This window comes from Argopecten irradians, chromosome 11 (assembly GCF_041381155.1).
Source record: "Argopecten irradians isolate NY chromosome 11, Ai_NY, whole genome shotgun sequence".
Taxonomy (NCBI): Eukaryota; Metazoa; Mollusca; class Bivalvia; order Pectinida; family Pectinidae; genus Argopecten; species Argopecten irradians.
This window is the reverse complement of record NC_091144.1, coordinates 6,355,508-6,382,184: the sequence shown is the minus strand read 5'-3', so window position 1 is coordinate 6,382,184 and position 26,677 is coordinate 6,355,508. Positions and strand designations below refer to the sequence as shown.

The 26,677-nt window shown below is 36.0% G+C and overlaps 1 protein-coding gene across 10 annotated transcripts in view; it reads left to right on the top strand.

Moving 5' to 3' along the window:
• Positions 1 to 26,677, top strand: part of LOC138334375 (nucleolysin TIAR-like) — a 231,491-nt gene that overhangs the window by 150,476 nt on the left and 54,338 nt on the right. Inside the window, exon 1 of one of the 10 annotated variants that reach the window (XR_011210123.1) lies at positions 9,830 to 9,886. The exons of the other annotated variants lie outside the window; for them this stretch is intronic. The gene's annotated coding sequence lies outside the window, so the exon portion shown is untranslated. Of the gene's footprint in view, positions 1 to 9,829; positions 9,887 to 26,677 lie in introns of those variants that run through there. 10 annotated transcript variants of the gene reach the window in all.

Here is a 26,677-nt window from a genome sequence, read left to right as displayed (position 1 = left end):
GTGGGAAATATCATTAGTAATTGGCACTCATTGATCTGATTGGGCTGTGGAGGTCGGTGGGGGGATTGGTCAGTGTGTGGTCAGTAACAACCTGTACATCTGTTACAAACTAGACATTTATATAAACAGTGGCGTTTTAATTCATATCCAGGGTAGATCTTTAAACCATTGAATCAATTTTGAAATAATTTTTTTGTTTAGACAGGTAGTTTGTTCCCTAGAAAATCCTATAAAACTCACAGGTTCGTTTAATTAGTTAACCATGTAAGTCATGGAATTTGGAAACTTTTACAGTGAGGGGATTGTTTTGAAAAATTCTGGTACAAGGAAGTAAATGGTTTATTTTATGAACTAAGGATATCTATTTACATTGAACATATATATCATTGGCTACATTCAAACAGTAGTAGATGTACTGAGTTGTCTGTTAAAGAAGTCTGTAGACTCCAGTTAATTATAATTTATCTACTCTTAATTCATGGTGTGTTGTTTATTGGAGGCGCCAGCTCAAAGTGCTGTTTGTTAAGCTTCAGAACTGTTTACTAATTGGCATCTGGGTTCTCTCGTATACATTTTTTTTCACTCTTTCTATTTACACACAAAGGACACTTTTAGAAAAGATGATAGTTTCAAAAATGGTAACATTTTGTTGTTGTTGATTTATCACCTAAAATGAAATGGTGCACCAGTTTACACTCCCTGTTTGGGAGAGATGTTGGAAATGAATGTCCGTTATCAGTAGAGGCATAATGAATTGGTCAATTAGAGAGATAATTACCTGTGCTTGTCACCTTCCAAAGGTGTATTGATTGGGGTAGTCAGAATGGCATGGATTGTCTCCCTTTTGTTACTTCTACATACATATACAGTAAAGATTGGACAGGTGGCGAATATAGGTGAAGCACAGGAATGCAAGAATGTTGCAATGCAGAATGGCAAAATAACAACATTGAGAGACCAACAGAACAAAATTTCTCATTACACTACATGTAGTTAGCTCAGTCCCTGCTAAATGAAATGTTCAGGTGTAAGTAAAATTCAAACATCTACTAGACTACATAAAAGACTGTTGACATATTTAACAGTTGGTGAACATAGTTGATATTATTGTTACTGTCCTCTATGAAAGCCAACTGTTTTGTTGCCTACAAGATATAAATGTAGTGGTACCTTGACATAAAATTCCATACTTCAGTCATTTAAACATTGCTTGCTTGCCTGGGGATGATGTTTGTGTCAAGTCAAAGATCAAGATTTTTTGTTGCTGAATCATATGATAGAGAGATGTAGGACTTACTTATGGAAATCAAGTTTTAGTTGTACACAAGTGGATAGGAGTATTTATGGAAATCAAGTTTTAGTTGTACATAAGTGGATAGGGGTACAAATCAAGTTTTAGTTGTACATAAGTGGATAGGGGTACATATGGAAATCAAGTTTTAGTTGTACACAAGTGGATAGGAGTACTTATGGAAATCAAGTTTTAGTTGTACACAAGTGGATAGGGGTACATATGGAAATCAAGTTTTAGTTGTACACAAGTGGATAGGGGTACATATGGAAATCAAGTTTTAGTTGTACACAAGTGGATAGGGGTACATATGGAAATCAAGTTTTAGTTGTACACAAGTGGATAGGGGGTACATATGGAAATCAAGTTTTAGTTGTACACAAGTGGATAGGGGGTACATATGGAAATCAAGTTTTAGTTGTACGCAAGTGGATAGGGGTACATATGGAAATCAAGTTTTAGTTGTACACAAGTGGATAGGGGGTACATATGGAAATCAAGTTTTAGTTGTACGCAAGTGAATAGGGGCGGGTACCTGTCTTACCCCATCTTGTTTGGTCACTTATCAGGTATCAAATTTTATCTAGGTACCTCTATATCTTTATCTTTATCAATAGAGCTTATTTATAGCATTTGTAGTATAAAAAACACCAATAAAATGATTGAAAAAGTTGATGTCATTGCTATATTAATGTTGTCCTCCTGCCAATAAATGTCTATAAGTACAGAGCTGTGAGTCAGTATTCTTGTTTGACTACATAGAAACCATGCTACACATTCAATCTGAATAAAGGTCCTTAAAAGCTTGCTAATTAGGCATCATTATAAAATAATTGGTTAATGTCAAGCCATAAAAATGATATATGAGGTTAAAAAATAATACAGGATCGGAAAACACACTGTTCTTGCCCATTATGAAACCAAATATTGGCTAATTGTCAGCAGTATTTGTAACAAGTTCGGATCCTAGCAGGCCTGGTGACCTTCTCGGTTATATCGCTCCAATACCCTGATAATAGCAGTAAAAATGATATCAGAACATAAGGAAATGTTATACAGTACGGTAGGGTGGGCATCAGAATATCTCATTTGTAACATTTATATCGATAGCCTAATATTGTACTTCAATAGCTTATATCATACTTCATTCATAGTACAGGGTGTGTTAGATCTATAAGGTTACTATATAACACTTAGTTAACCCAGTCATCTCATACATATCATAAAATATATTACCTGTTAATGGCAATTTACCTGCACATTCAATTGTACCTGTGCATCAAAAGTATATGCACGTCATAAATTTTTACCTGCTTATGCATTACCTAACGGCACATTCCATAGCATCTATACATTCTCTTGTACCTGCACATACAAAGATACCTGCACATTCACATTTAGCAGTATGTGCAAATCATCAAATACTACCTGTTTATGTATTAGTTACCTGCACATATCATAGTGTCTACATACTGTAGTACCTGCACTTTGACATTTAACATGACCATGGCTATTAATAGGATGTTTAATCATACAAGCAATCGTTAGCATTAAAACAAAAGATATACCAGATCAATGTTAAAACTGACTGAAATATTTGCTCCGTATTATTTTGTCAAACAATGACCAAAATATTTGTATTATATCAGAAATGATTCATCCTAAAAGACAAAAAAACATAACTACATACCAGAGTGGATTTATATTGGTGACAAAACACCATGGGGTTAATTAGGTGCAGGACGATCGTACAAATGTCTGATGTATGTAACAGCTCAGTGTTGGTTCATACTTCCACTCTCTGATGTATTTATACAGCTTCCCATACTACGACAGTACGATGTGTTTGTAAAAGGTAAATAATGTTTTTCCTCCGATATTTATTTTTAGCTCTGGTGGCTGTTTGCGTTAGCGGTATAATTGTATATAGGGTTTTGTTCGGATTAGGTAGTTTGGACCGACACCTCTCCTTAGAACTAATCACATATGGGTTCACTTAGACCAAATTGTAGGGCGAAAAAACATTGATTTTTGCTTCCATATGGGATTTTTTTTTGTACTTTTAACTAAAACAATGCTATTAGCCTTAAAACATGTCCTAAAATTGCTTTATTTTAGTGAGGAATCAATGACCCCCTAGTTGGATGCATGTTGCTTAGAAATTTAGATTTACATTTATTTTGACAAATGCAAATATTTCAAATGACCCATTCTTCTTTCAAAATAGATAAGTGATATAAAAATATTTTGGAGATTCACCGAATTTGCAAATATCAAATATGGCTATAAACTTTTGGCGGAGTTTGTTCCCATTATGTTATCGCATTATGTACATTTCACAAACTAAATGAAACATTTTTAACTGTCGTAGTCCCATTACAAGTCCAGGTGTATGTTAATAAAAACAATTTAAAATATAATTAAAACACAAATGTTAAGAAGACTAGAGGTAACCTTTCCATAAAACGCGATTGTCCTCATTTAATGTGTCCATAGGGGCTCCCTCCAAGGCTACACTGTTTTAACAAATTATTTTTTACTTGCCCATGAAACTAATTTCATTTTACATATTGACATCTTAGCTAGGAGAACGTCTTGCCTGTTTCATTAAAAGGTAGGCGAGTACCGGAGGGGATATTCAATTTGTTGTAACGATACTGGCCTCTAATTTAAGGGAGTGATCAGTTTCTATGGAAACTATAGCCCTTTGGGACGCTGCTTTTGTATAAAAATCAATTGTCAGTGTACATCTATAGACAAAGGCCACTGGGAGACAGCTTTTATTGTTATAGTGCCATTGTATGAAGATGAGAAAAGAGCAGAAAACTGTGAACCCCTAGCTTTCATACTAATGTTTCAAATGATTCTCTGTTGAATGGAAACGTCAGCTGATTTGTCTATAATCAATGCAGTTATTATAATTTAATTGAGCATGAAGTAACTCAACAAAATTGAGATTAAATCAAACATTTCTAGGCCATTGATTAAGATTTATGTAAAATGTTTCGTAGACATCGATCAAAATTTGAGGCACTAATTAGGATTCCAAGAAAACATTTTATAGATATTAATGAAGGTTTGAAGTGTACATTTGTAGGTGGCAGGTGTTTGTTGACATAGAGCTGTATACTCTCCATGTACGGAGCCTGATATTTGTTACACCTCATTGTCAGGGTAGGAAATACCTTGACCACCCTTCATTAGTGCATGTGCCGCTGTATGTGATTACAGCTCAGTTAACACTTAATTGCTCACACTCTGGATGTATTTAAAAGGTTGGTTAAGTGCTAAATATGATGCCATATGATTATTTCAAAAGCAGAGAAAATGAAATAAGGAAATCTTTCAGAGTGTCACCCCATAACTGTTCAAATTTGAAACACTGCAGAACTGATGCAATTTGTGTGTATTTGTGTTGAGAAGTGACAACAATACAGTAATGTGTGATGAGGAATGGTGGAATGGTATCAGTTAATCTTCTCTAGATGGCTACAGTAAGATATTAGTGTTACTGCTAATAGTCATCTGTTGTTTCTATAACAATTAACACCTAATTGTGATAACTCAACCCCACTTTACAGTCAAACCAGACCATAGCTCAAACAGACACTGTCAAACCAGGCCACAGCTCAAACAGACACTGTCAAACCAGGCCATAGCTCAAACAGACACTGTCAAACCAGGCCACAACTCAAACAGACACTGTCAAACCAGGCCACAGCTCAAACAGACACTGTCAAACCAGGCCACAGCTCAAACAGACACTGTCAAACCAGGCCACAGCTCAAACAGACACTGTCAAACCAGGCCACAGCTCAAACAGACACTGTCAAACCAGGCCACAGCTCAAACAGGCCACAGCTCAAACAGACACTGTCAAACCAGGCCACAGCTCAAACAGACACTGTCAAACCAGGCCACAGCTCAAACAGACACTGTCAAACCAGGCCACAGCTCAAACAGACACTGTCAAACTAGGCCACAGCTCAAACAGACAGCGTCAAACCAGGGCACAACTCATACAGACACTGGCAAACTAGGCCACAACTCATACAGACACTGTCAAACCAGGCAACAGCTCAAACAGAAATTGACAAACGCTGCCAAACAAAGGAACAAATCAAAAACGCTGTCAACCTGGCAACAGCCCAGACACACCCTGTCAAACCCTGCGATTTTGTGTTCACAACTCAATGCAGAAGACAACAGTGTGTGGTGGTGACAGTTCAGTGTTGTATCTGATAGACAGAACACCTTTGGCTAAGGAAGTGGTTTTTTCTTCACCAGCTGACCGATCAAAGCTTTGGTCACTTTTCTTTCCTGAGGGTGATCTGACTATTCCTCAATAAGTCAGTAGGAAAAACAAAGGAGATATAATGCAATTTGGGTTTGTGTAGTTGGCAGGTGGTGGACCATAAACTGCTGCCCCTCTGGGTACATTGGACCTCATCAGCATTCCTCAAGTCAATAATCCATAAGTCAAACTCACTACTGTGTTACACTACAAAACCTCTCTATACAGTGACATTTGTTTTAACAATAATGAACCTCAGTCTGCTGTTTTCAGGCTTCCTAGCAGTGTTATAATGTGAAGATACCTGATTTAAATGATATTGACAACGTACTTTAGATAACCAGTCTAGTCTTCATTATCAGTTAATAGAGATATTTCTTCTTTTCTTTACTAAGTAATAAGCAGCTTTGTTGATTAGTGACAGGTTTTGTTAAGAAGTATATTGAATTATAATTAGCATTGCTTTGCTTATTTCCCACCCCGCCCCGAGAAACTGTATGATTGTTTGAGTGGTATGGATGGAGAGAGTTTTAAGCTAAAGGGTGGTCTGAGGATGAGGGAAGTTTGAGCTGGAAAGTAAAGGAACAAATGGAAGAGAGGGTGAGGGAGTCAAAGAAAGGATAATGGAGCTGGAAGGAGGTTGGAGGGGAATGTTATTGTTTGTGTTGTATGGTTGAAGGGGGTTCTGGGCTAGAGGGAATGTTTTGCTTGAAGAAGGTCAAAATGGGGAAAAGTTGGAGAGGATGTGATTTTTTAAATGTGTATGGTTGGAGGAAGCTCAGAGCTGGAGGAAGTTTTATGCTGGAGAGAGGTCAAAGCTGAGGGAAGTCGGAACTGAAGGGGGTGTGGGGAAGGATGTGATTGTTTGTGATTGACAGTAAGACAGCTGGAATCAGCGTTCTATCATTAATTGATACATATTGATTTGATACGTCGGACCAACTTCACTGACCAAATGTATCCAGTCGTGCAATCGTAGCCGTCAAAGCATCATAAAGACAGCCATACTACATTGACCAGATAATCTATCAAATTGTCCAATTGATCGCTCAATAAAACTGCATCAATTTCCACAAATGCTGGCAAAATTGACGAATTTGTATAATGTAGGCATTGGCACTCAACCTCATTACTATCTTACACAGTGCCATACAGAGTAGAAAACTGAACCAGTTATATATTACTGTATAGTTACACTATGATGTAGTAGATTGATGTATAGCGAAGGAATTACTGTAAATCTGCTGAGTTATACATATAATTACATAGTCATACATTGTAGGTAATCCACATAGTTATACATTGTAGTTGATCCACATAGTTATACATTGTAGTTAATCCACATAGTTATACATTGTAGTTGATCCACATAGTTATACATTGTAGTTAATCCATATAGTTATACATTGTAGTTAATCCACATAGTTATACATAGTAGTTAATCCATATAGTTATACATTGTAGTAAATCCACATAGTTATACATTGTAGTTGATCCACATAGTTATACATTGTAGTTAATCCATATAGTTATACATTGTAGTTAATCCACATAGTTATACATAGTAGTTAATCCATATAGTTATACATTGTAGTTAATCCACTTAGTTATACATTGTAGTTTATCCATATAGTTATACATTGTAGTAAATCCATATAGTTATACATAGTAGTTAATCCATATAGTTATACATTGTAGTAAATCCACATAGTTATACATTGTAGTTAATCCACATAGTTATACATTGTAGTTAATCCACATAGTTATACATTGTAGTTATATGTTTGATACATGTAGTTGAACTGAATAGTTATACAAAGTTTGTAACTAAATCAATACATTCAAGTGAAAGTGCCCTGAGAAATAAACAATGAAGCAAAAATTCATTTTGATACATTCCATTGAAGGAACCAAACAAACTGAGGGATTTTGATTTTACTCTGTTTTTCACTTTCTTCACTCCCACCCTCCCCAGCACTGAGCATGCCTGACATTTATCTCAAAAACACTTGATTAGTTTTTCATTTAGGATATTTTCAGATGATATTTTCTGAAAGCAGTGCAACTGTGAAGGTGGTTGCGGACTTCAATAATCATCTCATATTTTCCCAAGTACAATAAATGCTTGTAATCAAAAGCCTGTTTATTGAATATGTATAATCAAGACATTACATTTCATGTCATTTATTTATTTCACTTTTGTATTTTTCAGGTAAGTGTTGATTTTCTTCTCCTCTACACCTCACCAAAACCAGTTGATACAGTGATTGGGGATTACTAGCAGCTTTACAGATCATATCCTAATGGGGATCTTACCTACATGGCAACTAAGATGAGACAATTCATTTTGATATCCTTTAATAATTTGAATATCTGTCTTGGTACATAGTACATTGCTGCAGTTTTACTATATAGCTGTGTGTTAGGCTGCATTTTAAGTGAAGATTCACATGGTGAGTTGACTCTATTCATTATGGGGGTAACTGTTTTAGGTTATGTCTATGGTATTAAACTTTCTACAAAGTGTTTAGAGAGAAGGATGACTGACACATTTGTCATGAAGATTTGTCATGAAGATGGTCAATTCTTGTACACATAGGGAATCTCTTTTTTGGTCAGAAAAATTATGTCATGTCTTATGGTGTTATATGACACAAGTTAATGATTGTTACACTCCAGTTTAAAGGAACTGTTACACTCCAGTTTAGAGGAACTGTTACACTCACAGTTTAGAGGAACTGTTACACTTCAGTTTAGAGGAACTGTTACACTCCAGTTTAGAGGAACTGTTACACTGCAGTTTAGAGGAACTGTTATATACCCCATTTTAGAGAAACTGTTACATCCCATTTTAGAGAAACTGTTACATCCCATTTTAGAGAAACTGTTACACCTCAGTTTAGAGAAACTGTTACCCTCATTTTAGAGAAACTGTTACATTCCAGTTTAGAGAAATTGTTACTCCCCATTTTCATGAATCTGTTACACTCTAGTTTTGAGAAATTGTTACACTCCAGTTTTGAGAAAACGTTACTCTTCAGTTTTGAGAAACTGTTACACTTCAGTTTTTGGAAACAGTTACACCCCCTTCCTTTATTGACCTTTACACATATAAATAACTTCCTGATATAACATACATACAGAAGCTATAATGCAGTATTTTAATATCTATCTATAGGTAAATATCTTAATCAGAATATATTCATTGAAGTTTGATTACTAGCACCATGCTGGTGCTTGATCTGTTGTATACATTTAGATAATCTCCAGTAGCTGATGCTTGAAATGAAACTGGTACATGAACAGTTGTAGACAATTTCTATTAAAACTCATTGCTGATGCTTTGTATCGACATGAATAAACAATGACATGACCAGAGAGAGAGAGGAAAAAAAAGAGTCATTAAGTAGATATCACCATGATAAGTCTTTGCCTTTTAAGGCCATGATGAAAGCGTGGCAGGCGATTGTTAACCGGTAAATGCCCAACACCAAAATTAGATTTTCTGTGAGCATGTTGCTGGGTTGTCATGCGTGAAGCTGGAATTCCTTAGGGGGCCTAGTGATGGGTAATACTGGAGCATGAAGTTGTGGCTCCCTTGGGGCAGGGTCGTGTGGCTTCAAAGACTAGAGTTATAATACAATAAGCTCAGTACACACACCATCGAGTGCTTCCTTTATACTGGCGTGGTCAGCCCCTTCTCTCCCAGGTCAATACCCATGTAATCATCCCACAGTTGATATGTTCCACAATTGCATGAGGCAAATCGTAACTTTTTTAAGGTAAAAAAATGCTATTTCCATATGATGCGCGTGAAGCTATAAGAATGACAGAACAGCGCACGAGAGGCTTATAAGCAAAGAGTGGTGTGCTGGCTCCGATAACCAGTGTAGCGAGCGAGTATAGCTGTGAGGGAGAATGACACAGGCTCAGTAAAGCATTGTCTGGCTGTGGGGACGTGCTGGATCGCTCCTGTAAACACTGACAACTTTTATGGAGACACTACCTAAATGTTGAGTACACGTGGGAGTACAGCGTTAAAGTGTAGCAGTATATACTGAGTTCCACGTGGTCTACCTTGATGTGTAGCAGTGTATATTGATATAGATTTTGGGAGTACCTTTAGAACTTTATGAGGACTCAGCTTTAGAACATTCATGTGTAGTAAATACGTTTGGGATCTCGGTGCCGGTCAATACCTGTACACTTCCGCAGGGGGACAGAGCATCATCTCCAACCCCCTAGATATGTTTATGATGATGGAGACGGCCACACAGACCCCCAGCGTGGGACTCTGTCCGGTAAGTTTACCTTCTAGTGGAAACTTCACCATTATCCTCTGTTGGTATGTATACAGGAATTCCTATTGGAATCGGTTTGATAAATTTACTTCAAATACAGTAGCAGCCCATGGTAGGTATATACTAAAGATGCTATTCTAATTAGTAAGCCTACTTTGAATCTCTGTCTATAAGTTGGCTGAAATACGATTGGCCACAGTATGATGTTTAAGTCAGCGAAATAGACCCTGTAGTCAGGCTGTGGCTAGTTCTTGTGCCTCCAAGCAGGTGTTTGTTTTTAGTGAAGTTCACCTGCCCTCCAATGAATTCTGTTGGTATTCCATCTGTTGATTGCTTTGATGAGGACAGGTTCACCTCTAATTGTCTAAACCATGAGTGACAATTCCAAAGTAACTTACAGGAAGAGAGGTATTCACCTATAGAAGTCTATATATAGATATACTCACAGGGAGTGCTTCATCTCTTCTGTCATAGGTAACGATTCAAATGGCATCAAATGCATGGCACAAAAATACCTACCTGCAAGTGCAGATAACTCTGTAATATGGAATAGCAAAATATAAGACAATAATTTAATACAGATCTACACAGAGATAAAACTTTCACAGATAGGGTAAATATATATAAATAGATAGTTACCAACCTAGAGTAATATTCACCTATGGCATATCAGACTGATTTATTATTTTAAAAATGATGAAAATTTTTACGTAAAAAGTTTAAATCTAGTTTAACCTCAGGCTCCCTCTGGGCCATCTGAGTTCGTAAAATAGAATTAGATTGCATGTATATGTAATTTAATGATACATATACTGATTAACATAATCCTACATTGGTTTGTCAAGTGAACTGGGATATCTCGAACCCGAACGTAAGATTTTGGCTGATGAGAATAAGGCTTGCCAAATGTTGACTGCCAAAATGTTTAACAATTGAGGATTGCAGTATCCCTATCCACCTGACAGACCTATGCATGTTTGATTATTTTTCTCCCATACTTTAACCAAAAATGATGCGATTCTATATCTGTGAATAGAATTATTTTTATACTGCATCATCACAGGGACGTCACATTGTGTTAAAATTAATGACGTTGTACAAGTGTACATATCTGAGATCACAGTGGGCACCGCATGTAGTGTTGACATAACATCATTGTCTTAACACATGTGAACTATCTTTTTCCTAACCCTGTAAAAGATAGAGTTAGCGTTTCCCTAGCAACCGCGGGTTAACCGTGTCAAGTATGGGGGAAACTTTTGTCATTACAGCATTCTCATACAGTAAAAAAATACTAAAGATGTGAAAACAATCATGAATTTGATTCTAATTTTGATAATTTGATAATTTATCAGTTTGCGAAATCATTAGCTTCATTATTCTAGCTGCTATATGCTTGCTTGAATATTTTACTGTATTGGAGGGGTGGGGGAGACAATGGTTTCTAGATGTAATACAATTAATATCATCTCATGACATCAGTAAATTAAACCTCATCTAGAAAGGTTTATTATTAAAATATTTAATGTAAACTCAATCCTCCCTGAAATTTTATAATGAACCTGTCCAGCTGTAGTTGTAGAACCGTTCAAACGTGTCTGTAGGGATGAATGAGTTAAATGGTTGTGGAATTCTTGTGAAGATTTTACACGATGATAATCAGGGTCCCATTGTTTAGATCACATTGAATATCATTGTTAAAGGCTGGCAAGTGTACTGTACTTTATAGGTATATTTACAAGGTGTAGATACATCATTGATAGATATTGATCAATGTTGATAGCGAGAAGTAAGATGCTGGTGATGTTGATAGATTGATTCAGTATTGGTTTTAGGTGTTTCAACTAGAGCGCCTGTTTGCTTGCTGTTTCATCTGCTTGGTTGACATCATAATGCTCTATATTTGCACAGGAATCTATTGATAATGAATATTGTCTATCCGTCATATCAAGAATATCGCGTTGTAAAGTATTAAAAGAACATTTGAAATCGTAGATGGCTTTGCTAACATGTACCATATGTTGCAGAATTTTGCATATCAATACTCAGGTAAGCGTTTTCTCAAAACAAAAAACAAAACAAAAACATGCCCATTAGACGAAAGTCATAGTGGCTAGAATAATCAATAAATTCATTAAAACTAATGATACATATACTTGGTGTTAATGAATGACTAATTGTTTTTTATCTTGTTTAGATAGGGTTTGTACTTTACTGTTGTACCTTTGGTTATCACATGGAGAAGGATGAGCTGTGCCCTTGATAAGTCCAACATAAATGATGGACTAGGAGAGTGTATAACAGAAAAAGGAATATTGGCTTTATTCTGGTCGTGTTTGTGTGTTTAATGTTACGTATCACAAAGGCGGTCTGGCCACAGCCATGAAACGCCAGTGATAATGATGAGTGTGAAATATCACTGATGATAACGGCCAACCAGTGAACTGAGACTGTGCCATCAGCCGACCTAAAACTGGCTCTTTGATAGGCAAAACACTGTTTTAAGCATTGACGTTAAAAAAGTAATTTAAAAGTTTTATAGGAAATATGTATGAATGATTAAATTTGAGATTTAGTAGTTTTTGTTTCACCATTTAATTTAATTTCTGTTGACCTCTGAGTTCCTTGGCATGCGACTTATTTCCTAATGAATTAATATTTAAGTAACATGATTGATTTTGTTTGATTGGTTTAAACGTCCTATTAACAGTCACGGAAATTTAAGGTCGTACCAGGTTAAGAAAGTGGGGAAAAACCTGAGTACCTAGAAAAAACCAAATATCATTGATATTCAGTCAGTACCTGGCAGCTGCATGGGATTGTGGTAATATGTTAGGACATCACTCAACTATCTCAGTCTTAGGTGGTAGTAAAGGACCTTTACTATTATAATGCATATTGGAGAGATTTGGCCAAGAGATATAATTATTACAGGTGAGCCATTGATCCATACCTTGGGAGATATCCCTAATTTACAGGTGAAACAATGGTCCATACCGTGTGAGATATCCCTAATTTACAAGTGTGACAATGGTCCATATCTTTGAAGATATCCCTAATTTACAGGTGAGACAATGGTCCATACCTTGGGAGATATCCCTAATTTACAAGTATGACAATGGTCCATACCTGGGAAGATATCCCTAATTTACAGGTAGACAGAGGAAAAAATATCAAATTAGAATTCATGATAGAAAGAATGTAGTTAGATAGCTAGACATATTATTTTGGTGTTACCAGCTGAAAACTGTGAGTGAAATCAAAGAAATGTATAAAAACTTTCTACAATAAAGGTTAAGATTTATGGATTCACGTTGGCTTCAACCACCATTTCTAAGAAAATGAACTCATCACTTGTGATTCACAACCAAACACAATCCATTGTTTTTGTCTTAACATAAATAAAAGCAAGCAGAAACATCACAGTTTATCTAAGGTCTTGATTGGCTGACAGGACAAAGGAAATAGAGAAATAGGAGGACACTTAAAACACAAGATGAGAAGAGGCGGTTCAGTAATGAAATCATTGGCTATAACAGAAAGGGGGATTACTGTAACAGAAAGGGGAGATAACTACCAGAGATCTTAGTAATGAAATCATTGGCTATAACAGAAAGGGGGATTACTGTAACAGAAAGGGGAGATAACTACCAGAGATCTTAGTAATGAAATCATTGGCTATAACAGAAAGGGGGATTACTGTAACAGAAAGGGGAGATAACTACCAGAGATCTTAGTAATGAAATCATTGGCTATAACAGAAAGGGAAATTACTGTAACAGAAAGGGGAGATAACTACCAGAGATCTTAGTAATGAAATCATTGGCTATAACAGAAAGGGCTAATTACTGTAACAGAAAGGGGAGATAACTATTACCAGAGATCTAAGTAATTAAATCATTGGCTATAACAGAAAAGGGAATTACTGTAACAGAAAGGGGAGATAACTACCAGAGATCTTAGTAATCAAATCATTGGCTATAATAGAAAGGGGGAATTACTGTAACAGAAAGGGGAGATAACTATAAGAGATCTAATGACATCATATAGTTTCAATACCTGTAAAGGTGAAAAACAAAGAGAGATCTTATGACATCAGATAGTTTACCTGTAAAGGTGAAAAACAAAGAGGGATCTTATGACATCAGATAGTTTACCTGCAAAGGTGAAAAACAAAGAGAGATCTTACCTGCAAAGGTGAAAAACAAAGAGAGATCTTATAACATCAGAAAGTTTACCTGTAAAGGTGAAAAACAAAGAGAGATCTTATGGCATCAGATAGTTTACTTGTGAAGGTGAAAAGCAGAGAGATCGTATGACATCATATAGTTTACTTGTGAAGGTGAAAAACAAAGATCAACAGTCATCAAATAGCATCATTAGGTTCGTTTGGATTTCAGGTGAAAGATTTGGTCAATTTTATTGTAATGGATTTCAAATTGGAGATGTAATGGATTTCAAATTCAAGGTGTAATGGATTTCTCAAATTTTAAATTCATTGATGGGTATTGTCTCCAAAGTCAAAAATTTTAATGATAGAAATTCCTTGTGACATTTTCGTCGAGGATGGATAAAGTCATATGATATCATAAACATATAAATATGTAAGAAAGATATAATGAGCGTGTCTATATATAGTGTTTCTGGATGTAGGCGTGGAATAGTGTTGTCTGCTTTATTTTTGGATTCTGAAAGAAGTTCATTTCATTGAGTCAATACTGAAGTAATTCCTATTGAATGATTAAATAAATTGACTTGGAAATTCCTGTTGTAAATTCATATTTTGCCAGATCTTCAAGATTATTCAAAATGAGCAGTGCCATAAATAGAACAGTTGTGTGTCAGTGAAAACTTGCTCTTACAAAGTTATTATTTTACAATACAAATTACAAGGTATACTTTGAAAATTTCCCCTCGGAATTGCCTGATAGGTTGTTGAGACACAGTGGATCTTGTGGTTAGATAACAGTGGAAATATTAATGGAGCCAATATTGGTTTGAACAAACCAAACCCATGAAACATGAATGGAGGCATGTATTATTGAGTGTCTGTGGTATGGGCAGATTGAAGTTTGGCCACAGAGCGTTAGGCACGGGAAACGGTCGGCGGACTACAATAACGCCGGACTACAATATCGGGATACACTCCGCTGACAGCATCTGTGATGGAACGATAAAAAACTGCTACAGATCTGTGCTTTCATATCAACACCTGATTAACCAGATAATATCTCGCTATTATTACTCCGACACCACATCAGGGTCCTAATTAAAGTAACGATAAAATGCCCCTCTCTTATTCACAATATTGTGTCCAGTCATTGGGGCTATAGTTTTCCTGATGTTTGCCTAGTGCTTCACTAATTACTTCTCCAATACTGTCTATCTATCCTCTCTGTCTTTTCTTCGTAAGAAAGCAGTGGTTTTGAACAATTAGCATGGGAAGGATGGTAAGACTGGAATATAAGAATGTGGACAACACCTCTGATAGTCGGAAATCATTTATGTTGTAGTAAGATGACCTAGTGGTTGGACTTCTACATGACCAGTGATGGTCTCATTAGCTTGGTGAAAAAATGATGAATTATTTGTTGGGGTATTCACGGACTGGCATGTGAAATATAGAAAAAAATCTCCAAATTAACACCCCAGCTTGGTACTGTGGTCACAGTAAAATTGCTCGACTGGAGATTGAACCAGGCGGGACGTCCATTAGCATCCACAAGTACATAATATCCCTCAAACATACAATGGTTTATCATGACACCTTGAAGGATCAATAAGGATATAGGTAGGTCCAGATAGGCCAGGATAAGGCAGGCATGAGTCCCTAGAGGCCAGGGCTGCTACTATATTGCATGTCTGGCATTTACCCAACATAACACTGTTTCATTACAGTTCAAGGTGGTAGGACTCCTGAGGGGTTGGGCAATGTTAGCATGTACTCTTTAAAATGGTATCTATATATGTATAACAACTAACACCCAGGGACTGGGACGCAGATACATAAATTAGACTAAACCATCACAAGGGGTGGAAACGGTAAAAAGATCTGTTGTACAAATGCATTTGATGGCAGTGGCCATAAACCTCTGAATAATTGTTTAAGATTTTACATTTATCAGAAAACAGCAGAGTGGTGAATGTATAGGGGGAGATAATGATAGGGGAGATAACTGACTCAGAGTGTGACTTAAGGACACTATAATGGTCAAAGGACAGACATTCTGGTGTAAATACTATAACCATATGGAGTCTTGGATGGGTGTATTTACTGATAATACAGCCTAAGCAGGTTTGATCAGAAGACTTGGATAATTCTCTACATGTAGGATGTAGTGCACTTTCAAAATATAATGTGAATATTGTCAGTCCAAAGAACAATAACAGTAACGTAAGTGACTATACAACATTGTCCACCTACTCAGCAAACTAAACAGTTTAGGAGGAGAGAATTTAAAGGGGAAATTGAAAAATAGTAGACTGACTAAGGGGGACGAATTTAAAGGGGAAATTGAAAAATAGTAGGCTGACTAAGGGGAAAGAATTTAAAGGGGAAATTGAAAAATAGTAGACTGACTGAGGGGAAAGAATTTAAAGGAGAAATCAACAAACTGTAGACTGGCTGTGGAACAAAACACGAAAATAATGTCAAAGAAGGCATTTCATGTAATAGAAAACAAGTGCAAAGGGTATTTGTTTTATTCAACAAGGGAACAAAACAGCATAGATTTTTGTTACCTTTGAAGTATTTATCCATGGAGACAGAACTCAGAGACTAAAAGACTGGTGTTGGAAAAGAAAAATAATCATTAAGATGATCAAAATAAAAAACCAATGGAATAACAAACCTTCTTTTGACATAAAATTAGAAATATTGTATTGCTAATCATATCCATGTAAATTAAATTAGCAAATTGGAAGGAAACAATACTAATTTTGTGGGTTTTGCCACAAAATGATCATGTAGCAATATGTAAAGAAATTTCTTGGCGAAGCCGAAAACTAATCACATTGAGAATAGCCTGTCTCGAAAGCCAAGCTTTCGTGTTTTTGTCACGATAAAAAAAGAAACAAAAGTGTTTGGCGTCTGTGTTTGTGTTATTGCCATGCAAATAGCATGTTTTTCTAGACATGTTTTAAGACACCTGTTTACTTTGTCACTAATAATATATACTGGTGTTTCTGTCTGAGTCCAAATGTCGGCCCTAACGCCGGACCATGGGTAATGTAGACAGTACCGTTCTCATTATACACAACACCAGAACAAGTTTACTGATGATGATGTCTTTATAAAACCTCAAATTACTATTTCACAAAATCTAGAAGTCAAAAAAGAAAAAAGACGGACAACACAAGTTAAAAAAAATCGGGTTAAAAAGGATTATGCAGACATTTTGTTAAGAGAAATGACATTAATTATAGATTGAAGATTATAATTACTGAGTTAAGAGAGCACTGGTGTTACAACAAGCCTGTGTGGCTGTACAATATCTAACTGGAGCATTACTGTGGGGTGTGTATAGAGTCCTGAACACAACATCTGAAACACAGGTTGATTCTGTTCCTAGAACACCAGACATCTAAAACACGACATCCGAAACTTGCGTTGACTTTCAATATGACCTTTGGGTACACCAATTATAAGAAAATTAATCATAGCAGTCCAGAAGGACAGAGGTCCAGAACAGAAGTAAAGCGTTTTTAGACGTGGTATTTAGGGAGCGGAGTGTCGTGTACGTATAACATTCATTGTGTGTATTGATAGCGTGAGAGCTGACTTAAATATAGAGGCTAATGATAGAGGAGAGTCGTAACAAACGGCCAAAACAATCGGTTGATAGATGCCCCCTGCTCCCTTTTCATTAAGCTTGTGACAAGGCCAATTTTTTCCTGCCTCTGTTTTAAACAAGGTAATTGTTACCAACTATCGTTTTCCAGAGTAAAATATTTCTGGTTTGGAAACTTCACGGTGATTTCAGCGCCGTAATTCCTGGAAAGGAATTCAGGAGAAAAAGATTTCTGTGGCTTCATCATTATGGCAGACTATTATGCTGAAGGTCATAAAGTGTGTCATAGAAAAAGTAAAGGTCTCTAGTACTACAATTTCTAAAGAGAAAGAATTCAAAATTTAGCGTGTATTTATGTCATTTAGAAACCTTTGGAAATCTCTCTTATGCTTTGAGGTTGTGACTTAATTGTCAAAGATCTCATGACTTTTTGAGGCGATGGGTAGTTTTCATCCCAAACCATTCCCATCATCAAGAAATAGCTTTTATCTCAAGGAATTCCATGCAGTCAGGGAAAGCCTTAAAAAACTTAAGAATTGAAAAAAAGAAGAGTTCCAGATATCAAGGTTTGACTTTCATTCCTAGGAATTGATTAAGCTCTTATTTGGGATAGCTTTCATTCCAAAGAATTGATCTAGTCAGGTTGGGGATATCTGTTATTCCAAGGAATCTCCAAGCAGGACTCGCTGATCATTTTAGCCAGAAAAACTTAAGCTTGTCTGTCGTATAGTTTCCCTCCTGTGTAATTCCAGCCAGCCAGGGAGAGATTCTCTCCCATGGAATCCAGCCAGTCAGGGCTAGTTGTCTGCCAATAGTATTCCTGCTGATCAGGGATAGTTCCCTGTCCATGGAACTTTAGCCATTAACAGGGATACTTTAATAACCTGAAATTCTAGCCAGGCAGTCGATGTATCCATTCATTGGTATTTGCCTGGTTTTAATGGATAATTAGGTCATTGTTTGCTGTGTGATTTGATATTCGCCTTTGGAGTTTCAGGGTTGGTCGGCTTATGATTCCTCTGGGAGACATTTCTCTGTGAAACAAAGCCTGACTCCTGACATGATCAGGTTTTCTGTGAAAAACACATTTTTTTCGGGTAGCTTATAGGCAAGTGGTTGGTTTCATCTGTGTTTGGTGCAAGTGAAGTAGTGGGCAGGTGTTTGAACGCATCATTAATGACTTTAAAACGGTCTAAAGCTATCGGCGTTCCTAGATATCAGCGCACGGTGTCAGTCTGGTTGGTTTACTAGTGAAAACCTAACATTTTTACATCCCGTTGTCTAACAAAAGAATTCTCTTTTTGATCAGCATTTTCTGCAGTAACAGAGATTTTGCAGGACCATGTTTGCTATTAAAAATCTCCGTGTAGTACAAGCTACCCAAACATTTCAATGCTCGGTTCATTTCTTTGACGGAAAATTCTAAAATATTTACTATTTTCAATTTCTTCATCTTTTAGTATGGTTTAGATATGGCTTGCTATACTAAATGTACATCAGATTCAATTTTTGTGTTGATTTTTAGTTAGGAAGCATGAAACAATCAGTAGCCATAGTTTTGACTGTGAAGCTGTGGTGACAATGTTGTCGGGAGCCCTCCGGACATTTAAGGTAGCGCTTGTCGTCTTTACGACATTCACGTAATGGGTTGAGTTTAGGGAGGTGGTGACGTCCATGATGATCTTCTGATTTGATGACCTGAGGCCTCGTCAGAGGAATCCGTAGTTTGAACATGTGAGACTTCACCATGAGTAGAAGGTGCGTGGAGTAAGGTCGGTGTTAAGTGAGGACATTCAGTTTTGTCTGTTGTTTCTGGTCACCACTCTCCTTCAATAATAGCCTTCCAGGGACTTTAGTTTTTTTGTCGTTTTGATAAAGAGCAGCTTTAAGCAATCTACCTTACCAGTAAAAATCTATACAGATTGATGTGAAATGGTTGGAGGTTATTTAGATAACAACATTATCTTATTCTCTGTATCTGATAAGATAAAGAATGTATAACAAATTAGAATATGATTGTGTTAGTGAGTAGTTTCTGTGAACATTTGGCAGAAAAAAACCTTTCTGACATTTACTATTAAAAAAATAAATTATTAAAGGTTTTTTTTTACTAGTCTTTGATATGATCGCGTCTGGAACAAGAGATTGTATAGATCAAAACTCAGTCGAATAAAAAACACATTTTGACAGATATGATACGAAGCAGAAATGAACGAAGTTATTCGTGACATGGACTGACAGCGTGTCACGAAGCCAATAAAAATATAATATTGGAAAGTTACAAGGCAGAAGGTTGAGACCAGATACTGCGAGTCTCCAGGTAACCTTGTGACCTCATATGGCCGCATATAATTAAGTTACATGCTCCTCATCTGTTTCAGTTGGGTACTATTTTGCCCTGACTTGTGCTTTCTGCTATCAGATCAGACTTTCTGCGATACTGTTTTCAAATTTTCATTTAGATGTCATTCCTGATATATACGCCTGTGAGGCATCTCAGTCGAAGTGACTTGGAATTGATTTTGTTGTCTTGGATACCACAACTTTCTATGAAAATCTACCTCATTTTCTCAAAGATAAAAAATTGTCTGGTTTGTAATGTGTTCATAAAAAATAATTCATGAATTTTCATTTACACGTTTGAGTATAGGTCTGTTTTAACTTTGTGATGCTGAACCAACCGTGGGATATAGAGACTATATTGATTAAGACTGGTGGTAGTCCTCTCTCTTTAAACCTGCCAATATTGGTGCCAGTTATCCCACTGCAGTCCTAGCAGGATATTTCCATAAGTCGCTTACAACTTAGTCATGTCACATAAAGACTTTGAATGTTCATTCTATAGAGTTTCAATAAACAGTTTTATATGCGTCTCAGAAATCTTAAATATTATATAGTTGGCCTCAGATTTGATATGTTAAGGTATTGTATCATTGGAATACTTTACGTGCAAATGGCTTTTGAAAAATAATTGAATTTGAAATTCATTTCATAAATTAAATTAAGGCATTAATTGGGTATTGAGTAAATAATGGAATAAACAAGCTTAATGCTAGCTAATGGGAGAGAATATATATATAAACAGTATTTAACATGCACAGTAATACAATTATTTATCCTTTTATTGTATCCACATCTAACCAACGGTACTGTATTATTAATAATGGAATTACCCAAGGTTGTCATCCTTGGAAGTATTTGCAATACTAAATAGGAAATTATATTATCTGATGCCGTCATCCAAGTAAATCCCAAACTGTATAAAGACAACAGATATATAGCCCTGATGTGTGTTAGGACTGAATACACTCATTCTTGCTGCTTTGTCTTGAAAGAGAGATTTAGTAAGAGAACATTCACCTGTTTGTATACCTTTAATACTCAATGTCTGTACCACTGCATTCGCAAAGAAAGGAAACCAAATCAATTCATTTATTGAATTATAAAAATTCTCATAGATTTGGCTTTAACTCAAGCATACTTGAGAATCGACAGTTCTTTGAATGTGAATAAATCAATTTTAGAACAATTGGGTTATGGTAGGGATTGAAATGGGAACTTGACAGCAGAAAAATCTGCACAGTCAGATTAGTACTCTTGTCACTTGGCAGGTCGGTGGGTTTAAAAAGGGTTTCCATGTCTTGAATTTCTTATTCCTCTTTTTTAGCTGCACAAAGCTATATTTTTCTGTAATTCATATAAATGCAATTTTAGAAATTCAATGTTGAAAGCTGACAATTCTGTAAAAGCTTCATGCCGTGGACTTTGAGATATGAATAAAGATATGGTAAGTCTCTGATGTAACAAATATAAAATCTCTGTCAATCAGCTGTGGAGAATTGATTCATTCCAAGACGCAGCTTCCCAAGAACTTGTTCAATTAAACCATTCTGAAAACAAACAGATCTAACTCTGTCTTACTGGCATATTTGTGTACACCATGTACTGGAACCCAACCATCATTAGAATTTATTTCTCTAAAGTAAATATGAAAACTTGAAGTATTTGTTTGATATGAAAATTGACTAAAGGATTTTAGCCATGGTTATCATTGATGGATGTACATATTTTCACGGCTATGTTATGATTTTGTACTCAGTCTGACAGTAGTCTACCTCAAAATAAAGAATCTGATTTAGAGAAATTATAATGGTTTTGTGGGTCCAAACCTTGTTCTTGGATAAAAAAAAATTGGGTTTTGAAAATGTTCTTGCATTGCAAAAGAATTAAGTTAAAAGATCTATTTTGGATTTGTGAAATGGTTTGGGTTTTTTTTTACAATTTAAGGAATGGATTGAAAAACTAACTTCATGGTCAATATTTTGAAGAAAAAAAAAGAAGAAAAAGATTTTTGTTGGGCCCATGAAAAGAATGAAATAAAACAAAGCACTACAATTGTTGATTTATAGGCTTGAAAACAAAACCTTCACCTCTACACCTCTTCCATCTAGAGTTCTGTTTGTAAGCCAAACTCATTATCATTCAGTTTCCTCCAGAGTGTCACCTTTGACCTTTCAGTTGTTTGAATGACCAAGATTATGGATGTTTAGACAGGTCCTTGGGGCTCTGATATAGATATTGTACTGGCAGGTTCACTGCAGTTTGACTGTTTAATGCTTCTGATCGGAATCAATGATGTGTTTCTGATCACGTTCTTTCATGTGTTTTTCTGATGTGTTTTTAATCTGAATCTTTTGAATTTTGATAGCTTCTCCGTATACAAACAGCTCGGGATACAAGGAGTGTAATGAGGAGATGGTGACTACAGTGTTACGTTGGTATTTAGTGATCTTGTGATGGCAAATGTTTGTAACTTGCAGATCGATGTTGATATTTTGCGGATGAAGAATAAGAAAACCAGTGTTTATTACTGTAGCCTTTGAACACGATTGCCTTGTAACAGTGACCAGGAAAGATAGGGTTGGTAGGGCATCTATAAGGAACACACATTTGTGTGTGGTTTATATCTGTGTTCTTAGACAAGTAACTACACCCAACATTTATACAGAGATAAGTCTACAAAGATATGGATAATATAACAAATATTGATTCTAACGCCTTCGTCTTCACTAATAGTACAGGTTCACACAGCAAATGTGCGTTAAATTTCATTTATGGGAGAGAAATATTTGATATATGAGTATTGGTGTTGTATCGAGGAATCTGGCAGGTTTTAAGTATAGTCGTGTGGTAGGAGACAGCAAGATAGATGGCGGTGCTCGAAGGTATCCAGAAATATCATCCCCTAGAGTTATACCAACTCACACCGGTTTTAATAGACGATACATCAATGTACACAATACGTTAAAAGCTTGAACTATCATTGATATTGCACTTTTTGGTATTGAAGCCAATGGGACCTAGCACTATTGTTTTCTTGAATCAACTGAAATCATATACAAAATGATATAGGTTGAATGTTTATTGATGACTTAAAAACAAGATCAAAATTAGTTTGTGCTTTACGTCCTATTAACAACCATTTAACATATTCACCCCCTAATGATACATTTAGGCTTTTCTAGATCAAAGACTAGCACAGTCCATTGTGAATTTTCAGGGGAGAATGAGTTAAGGATGTGACAGGGTTAGGAGGTGATGGAAATAAGTGTAGGAAAGCTTAATTACTCAGGGGAAAAGGTCAACATAGGCTTGATACCTGGTTATTACACAACTGGGATTCAAACTCTAAACCCTGAGCTGGAGTATGGGGCTAGATGTAATGTGTCGGAACACCTTAACCACTAGGCCACCAGGGCTCCAAAAATAGAGAATGAAATGATATTTTTTGAAAAGATGTCTTCCTTTATCTTTTCTCTCTAATTTTGATAGAAACATTTTTACAGTTTCAAAGTTATCTTAAGTCTAGTTTTCTATATGGTAAGGTTTTCTTTTCACCGAATGATTCCAAAGAATTTTAAGAATCGAATTGATAAAATCTGAATGACATTTTTTACGATGAAAATTCAATTTTGGTAAAAGTTTGTGCAATGTGTTAGAATAGTATGTCTGCAACAAGCTTTTGGTATACATCTATATCTTGAATTGTCTGTCTCGGCAAAGTCATATTACGTAATGCACCAGATATGGTTGTTCCTGGCACACCTATGTATGGATATACAGAAATGTTTTCTACAATAGCAGGCCTACTATTCACTGAATCAATAGACAGTAGATACTGACGGATTTCTTCTCGTGTCGACTGACAAACTTACCAAGATAATATCTACAGTTTTATATGACAGCTTTCACACAGCTCCCAACACGGCCTACTCTATCTGTAATGTTTTTGCATGATACACAATTAATATGCATTTTTGATGTGGTTATGAACAGCCGCATATGCAGACGATATCGTTCTGTAGTCACAGACATTCGTGTTTAAGGTGACTCAGGCAAATATGGCTGAATGGCATAGCATCATGCCTGTAATTCTCCTAAAATGTGTAACCAATAAAAGTTGGAAAATGTTGAAGTCCATACCCTGTTGGTGTTCTTTGCTTATCCCTGGTTTTTCTACAGGAGCTCTGGCTTCCCTTCTTTACCAAAACCTGGTACATCTTTCAATGGCTATAGCTGACAGGAACTCTGGCTTCCCTTCCTCATCAAAACCTGGTACATCTTTCAATAGCTATAGCTGACAGGAAAACATTTAAGCAGGCCATCCATTCACTAGTCATTTCTTTTGTTCTTGTGATGTCATGAACAAAAAGCTACAATTCCAGATAAATATTTAGAAATGGTATTTGTGTCATTATTATATAATCTCTGACCAATCAAATTCAAGGACACAAAGAATTAAATTAATGTAATTTTTGAAATGACAAGGGCAGAAACTTAATACACATCTTTTAGAGATGGTGTGCTATTGGCGACTATTCAAGCTTAGGGATAGAATTTTTTTTAGATAAAAGATTTTTACAGTGGAAGCATTTAATTAACTACGAAGCTTTCAAGCAAATTGTACCATTAATACAGTTACGTGGAGATTCCATCTGGTGTCAGTGGGTTTTACAGAATGAACTAATATTCTAAATAGCACAACAGGTTGATTACCTGAAATATTATGAACTATTTTAACAGGCATTGAATGATTGTGCAGTTGGACCAATCACATTCTCAGATTGTAACCATGGAGACTTGTCATGTGCAAACATTCACGTTTTGAAATTGAAAATTTGATTATCAAATTCAATTCCAAATAATTTGAGTAAAACTCCCCTAGTTTTATTCTTTGAAATCCAACTCAATATTCAAATTTCAGAGAAAAGACAAAAGGATGCCATAGAAACGGTTTTTGTCATGGAGATACAGGCATTCTTCAGAGAGAGATTTTATTCCTTGTATCAAATTGTTGCTAAGGTAAAGTGAATGAAATGCTGGGTTACAGCACATAGACAGACATGTAACCTTATCAAACTTCCAACACATCCTCCTTTCCCCCAGGGCATTCAAATACTGGATACCATGTAAAATGGTATCTCTTAGTTTATCTCTCCTGATTTTATTAAGATGCCATTTCACTGAATATACATTGAAGGTTTCATAGAAACAATTCATTTTAACATGCTGAAATTAATTCACTCTGTTGAAATAATATAAAAATTTGTTGTTATACAATAAGTGAGGATTTGATAACGGTTTGTAGCTTGCTCTGTTGAAGTCATATTAGTTAGTTACATTATAAGTGTTGATAACAATTCATAGCCTTGGACAACAAATCATTCTGAAATGAATTAACATGGAGTCTGTCTAAACCATCAATGTTGTAAGGCCTTTCTGTATTCAAGCACTAGGCCTCCCTGGTCGTGACACAAACAAAACTTTGATACGGAGACTGTTACCAGTCTAACAAAGCCTGCCGTATCAAACCATCTCTATGGCACTGTTTGATGACACAAACCTTCCAATGACAATCCTACAATCTCTCTGTAGTCATGTCAAATCTTTGATCATTTTTCACGATTTACTGTATCCTATCCACATAGCAAGTCATTGAAGAATTTACTAGTTTGTACTTTTGTATATCACTTTTCTACACACTGCAATCAATTTCCAAACTCAGATTTTGACAAAAATTAATAAACTTGATCATAAACACCATCTCTAAAGGGTAAGTTCCACTTTCAACCTTGCACTTTCAAAGACTATGTCACTGTAACTATGGATAGAAATCTAACAAATGGTCTTCTTTAATCACTTAACCTGCTTTCTTTCTTGTTTGTTAAATTTTCAGGCTACTTTTACAAAGTTAATGAAATGACTGGGATCCCAGTTTTATCCGAAGGCATTGATCCCGACAGGATCTAATGTATGTAACTGGTGTATCCAGTGGTATTCTCTGCCTCTTCTGATATTAGTAGAGGATGGGGAATCTGGGTCTGATTTAATAATCTCGATGATCTGACATCGAAGACACGAGTGATCACGAAGGTACTTTTATAAAGTTAAAACCTTCCTATTTCTGATACACTCCTTGTACAAACTTGTTCAACCCTGAAATAAGTGTGTATCTATGATATTAGCCTTGTACAACCCTGAAATAAGACTTGTACAACCCTGAAATAAGACTTGTACATCCCTGAAATAAGACTTGTACAACCCTGAAATAAGACTTGTACAACCCTGCAATAAGACTTGTACAACCCTGAAATAAGACTTGTACATCCCTGAAATAAGACTTGTACACCTGAAAAGACTTGTACATCCTGAAATAAGACTTGTACACCCTGAAATAAGACTTGTACAACCTGAAATAAGACTTGTACATCCCTGAAATAAGACTTGACTGTACATCCCTGAAATAAGACTGTGCATCCCTGAAATTACCTTTACAACCCTGATACACTTCTCTACTGATGGATGTTATACTTTTACAGGCTTATTATAGACATGAAAATCTCGCATGGTTCCAAAAATAGACTGGTCATTTAAGTACAGTCTGAGAGATGTGTTCATTAGTGTGTTTTCCTGTGTGTGATCCTGATCCTGTTCATTGAGT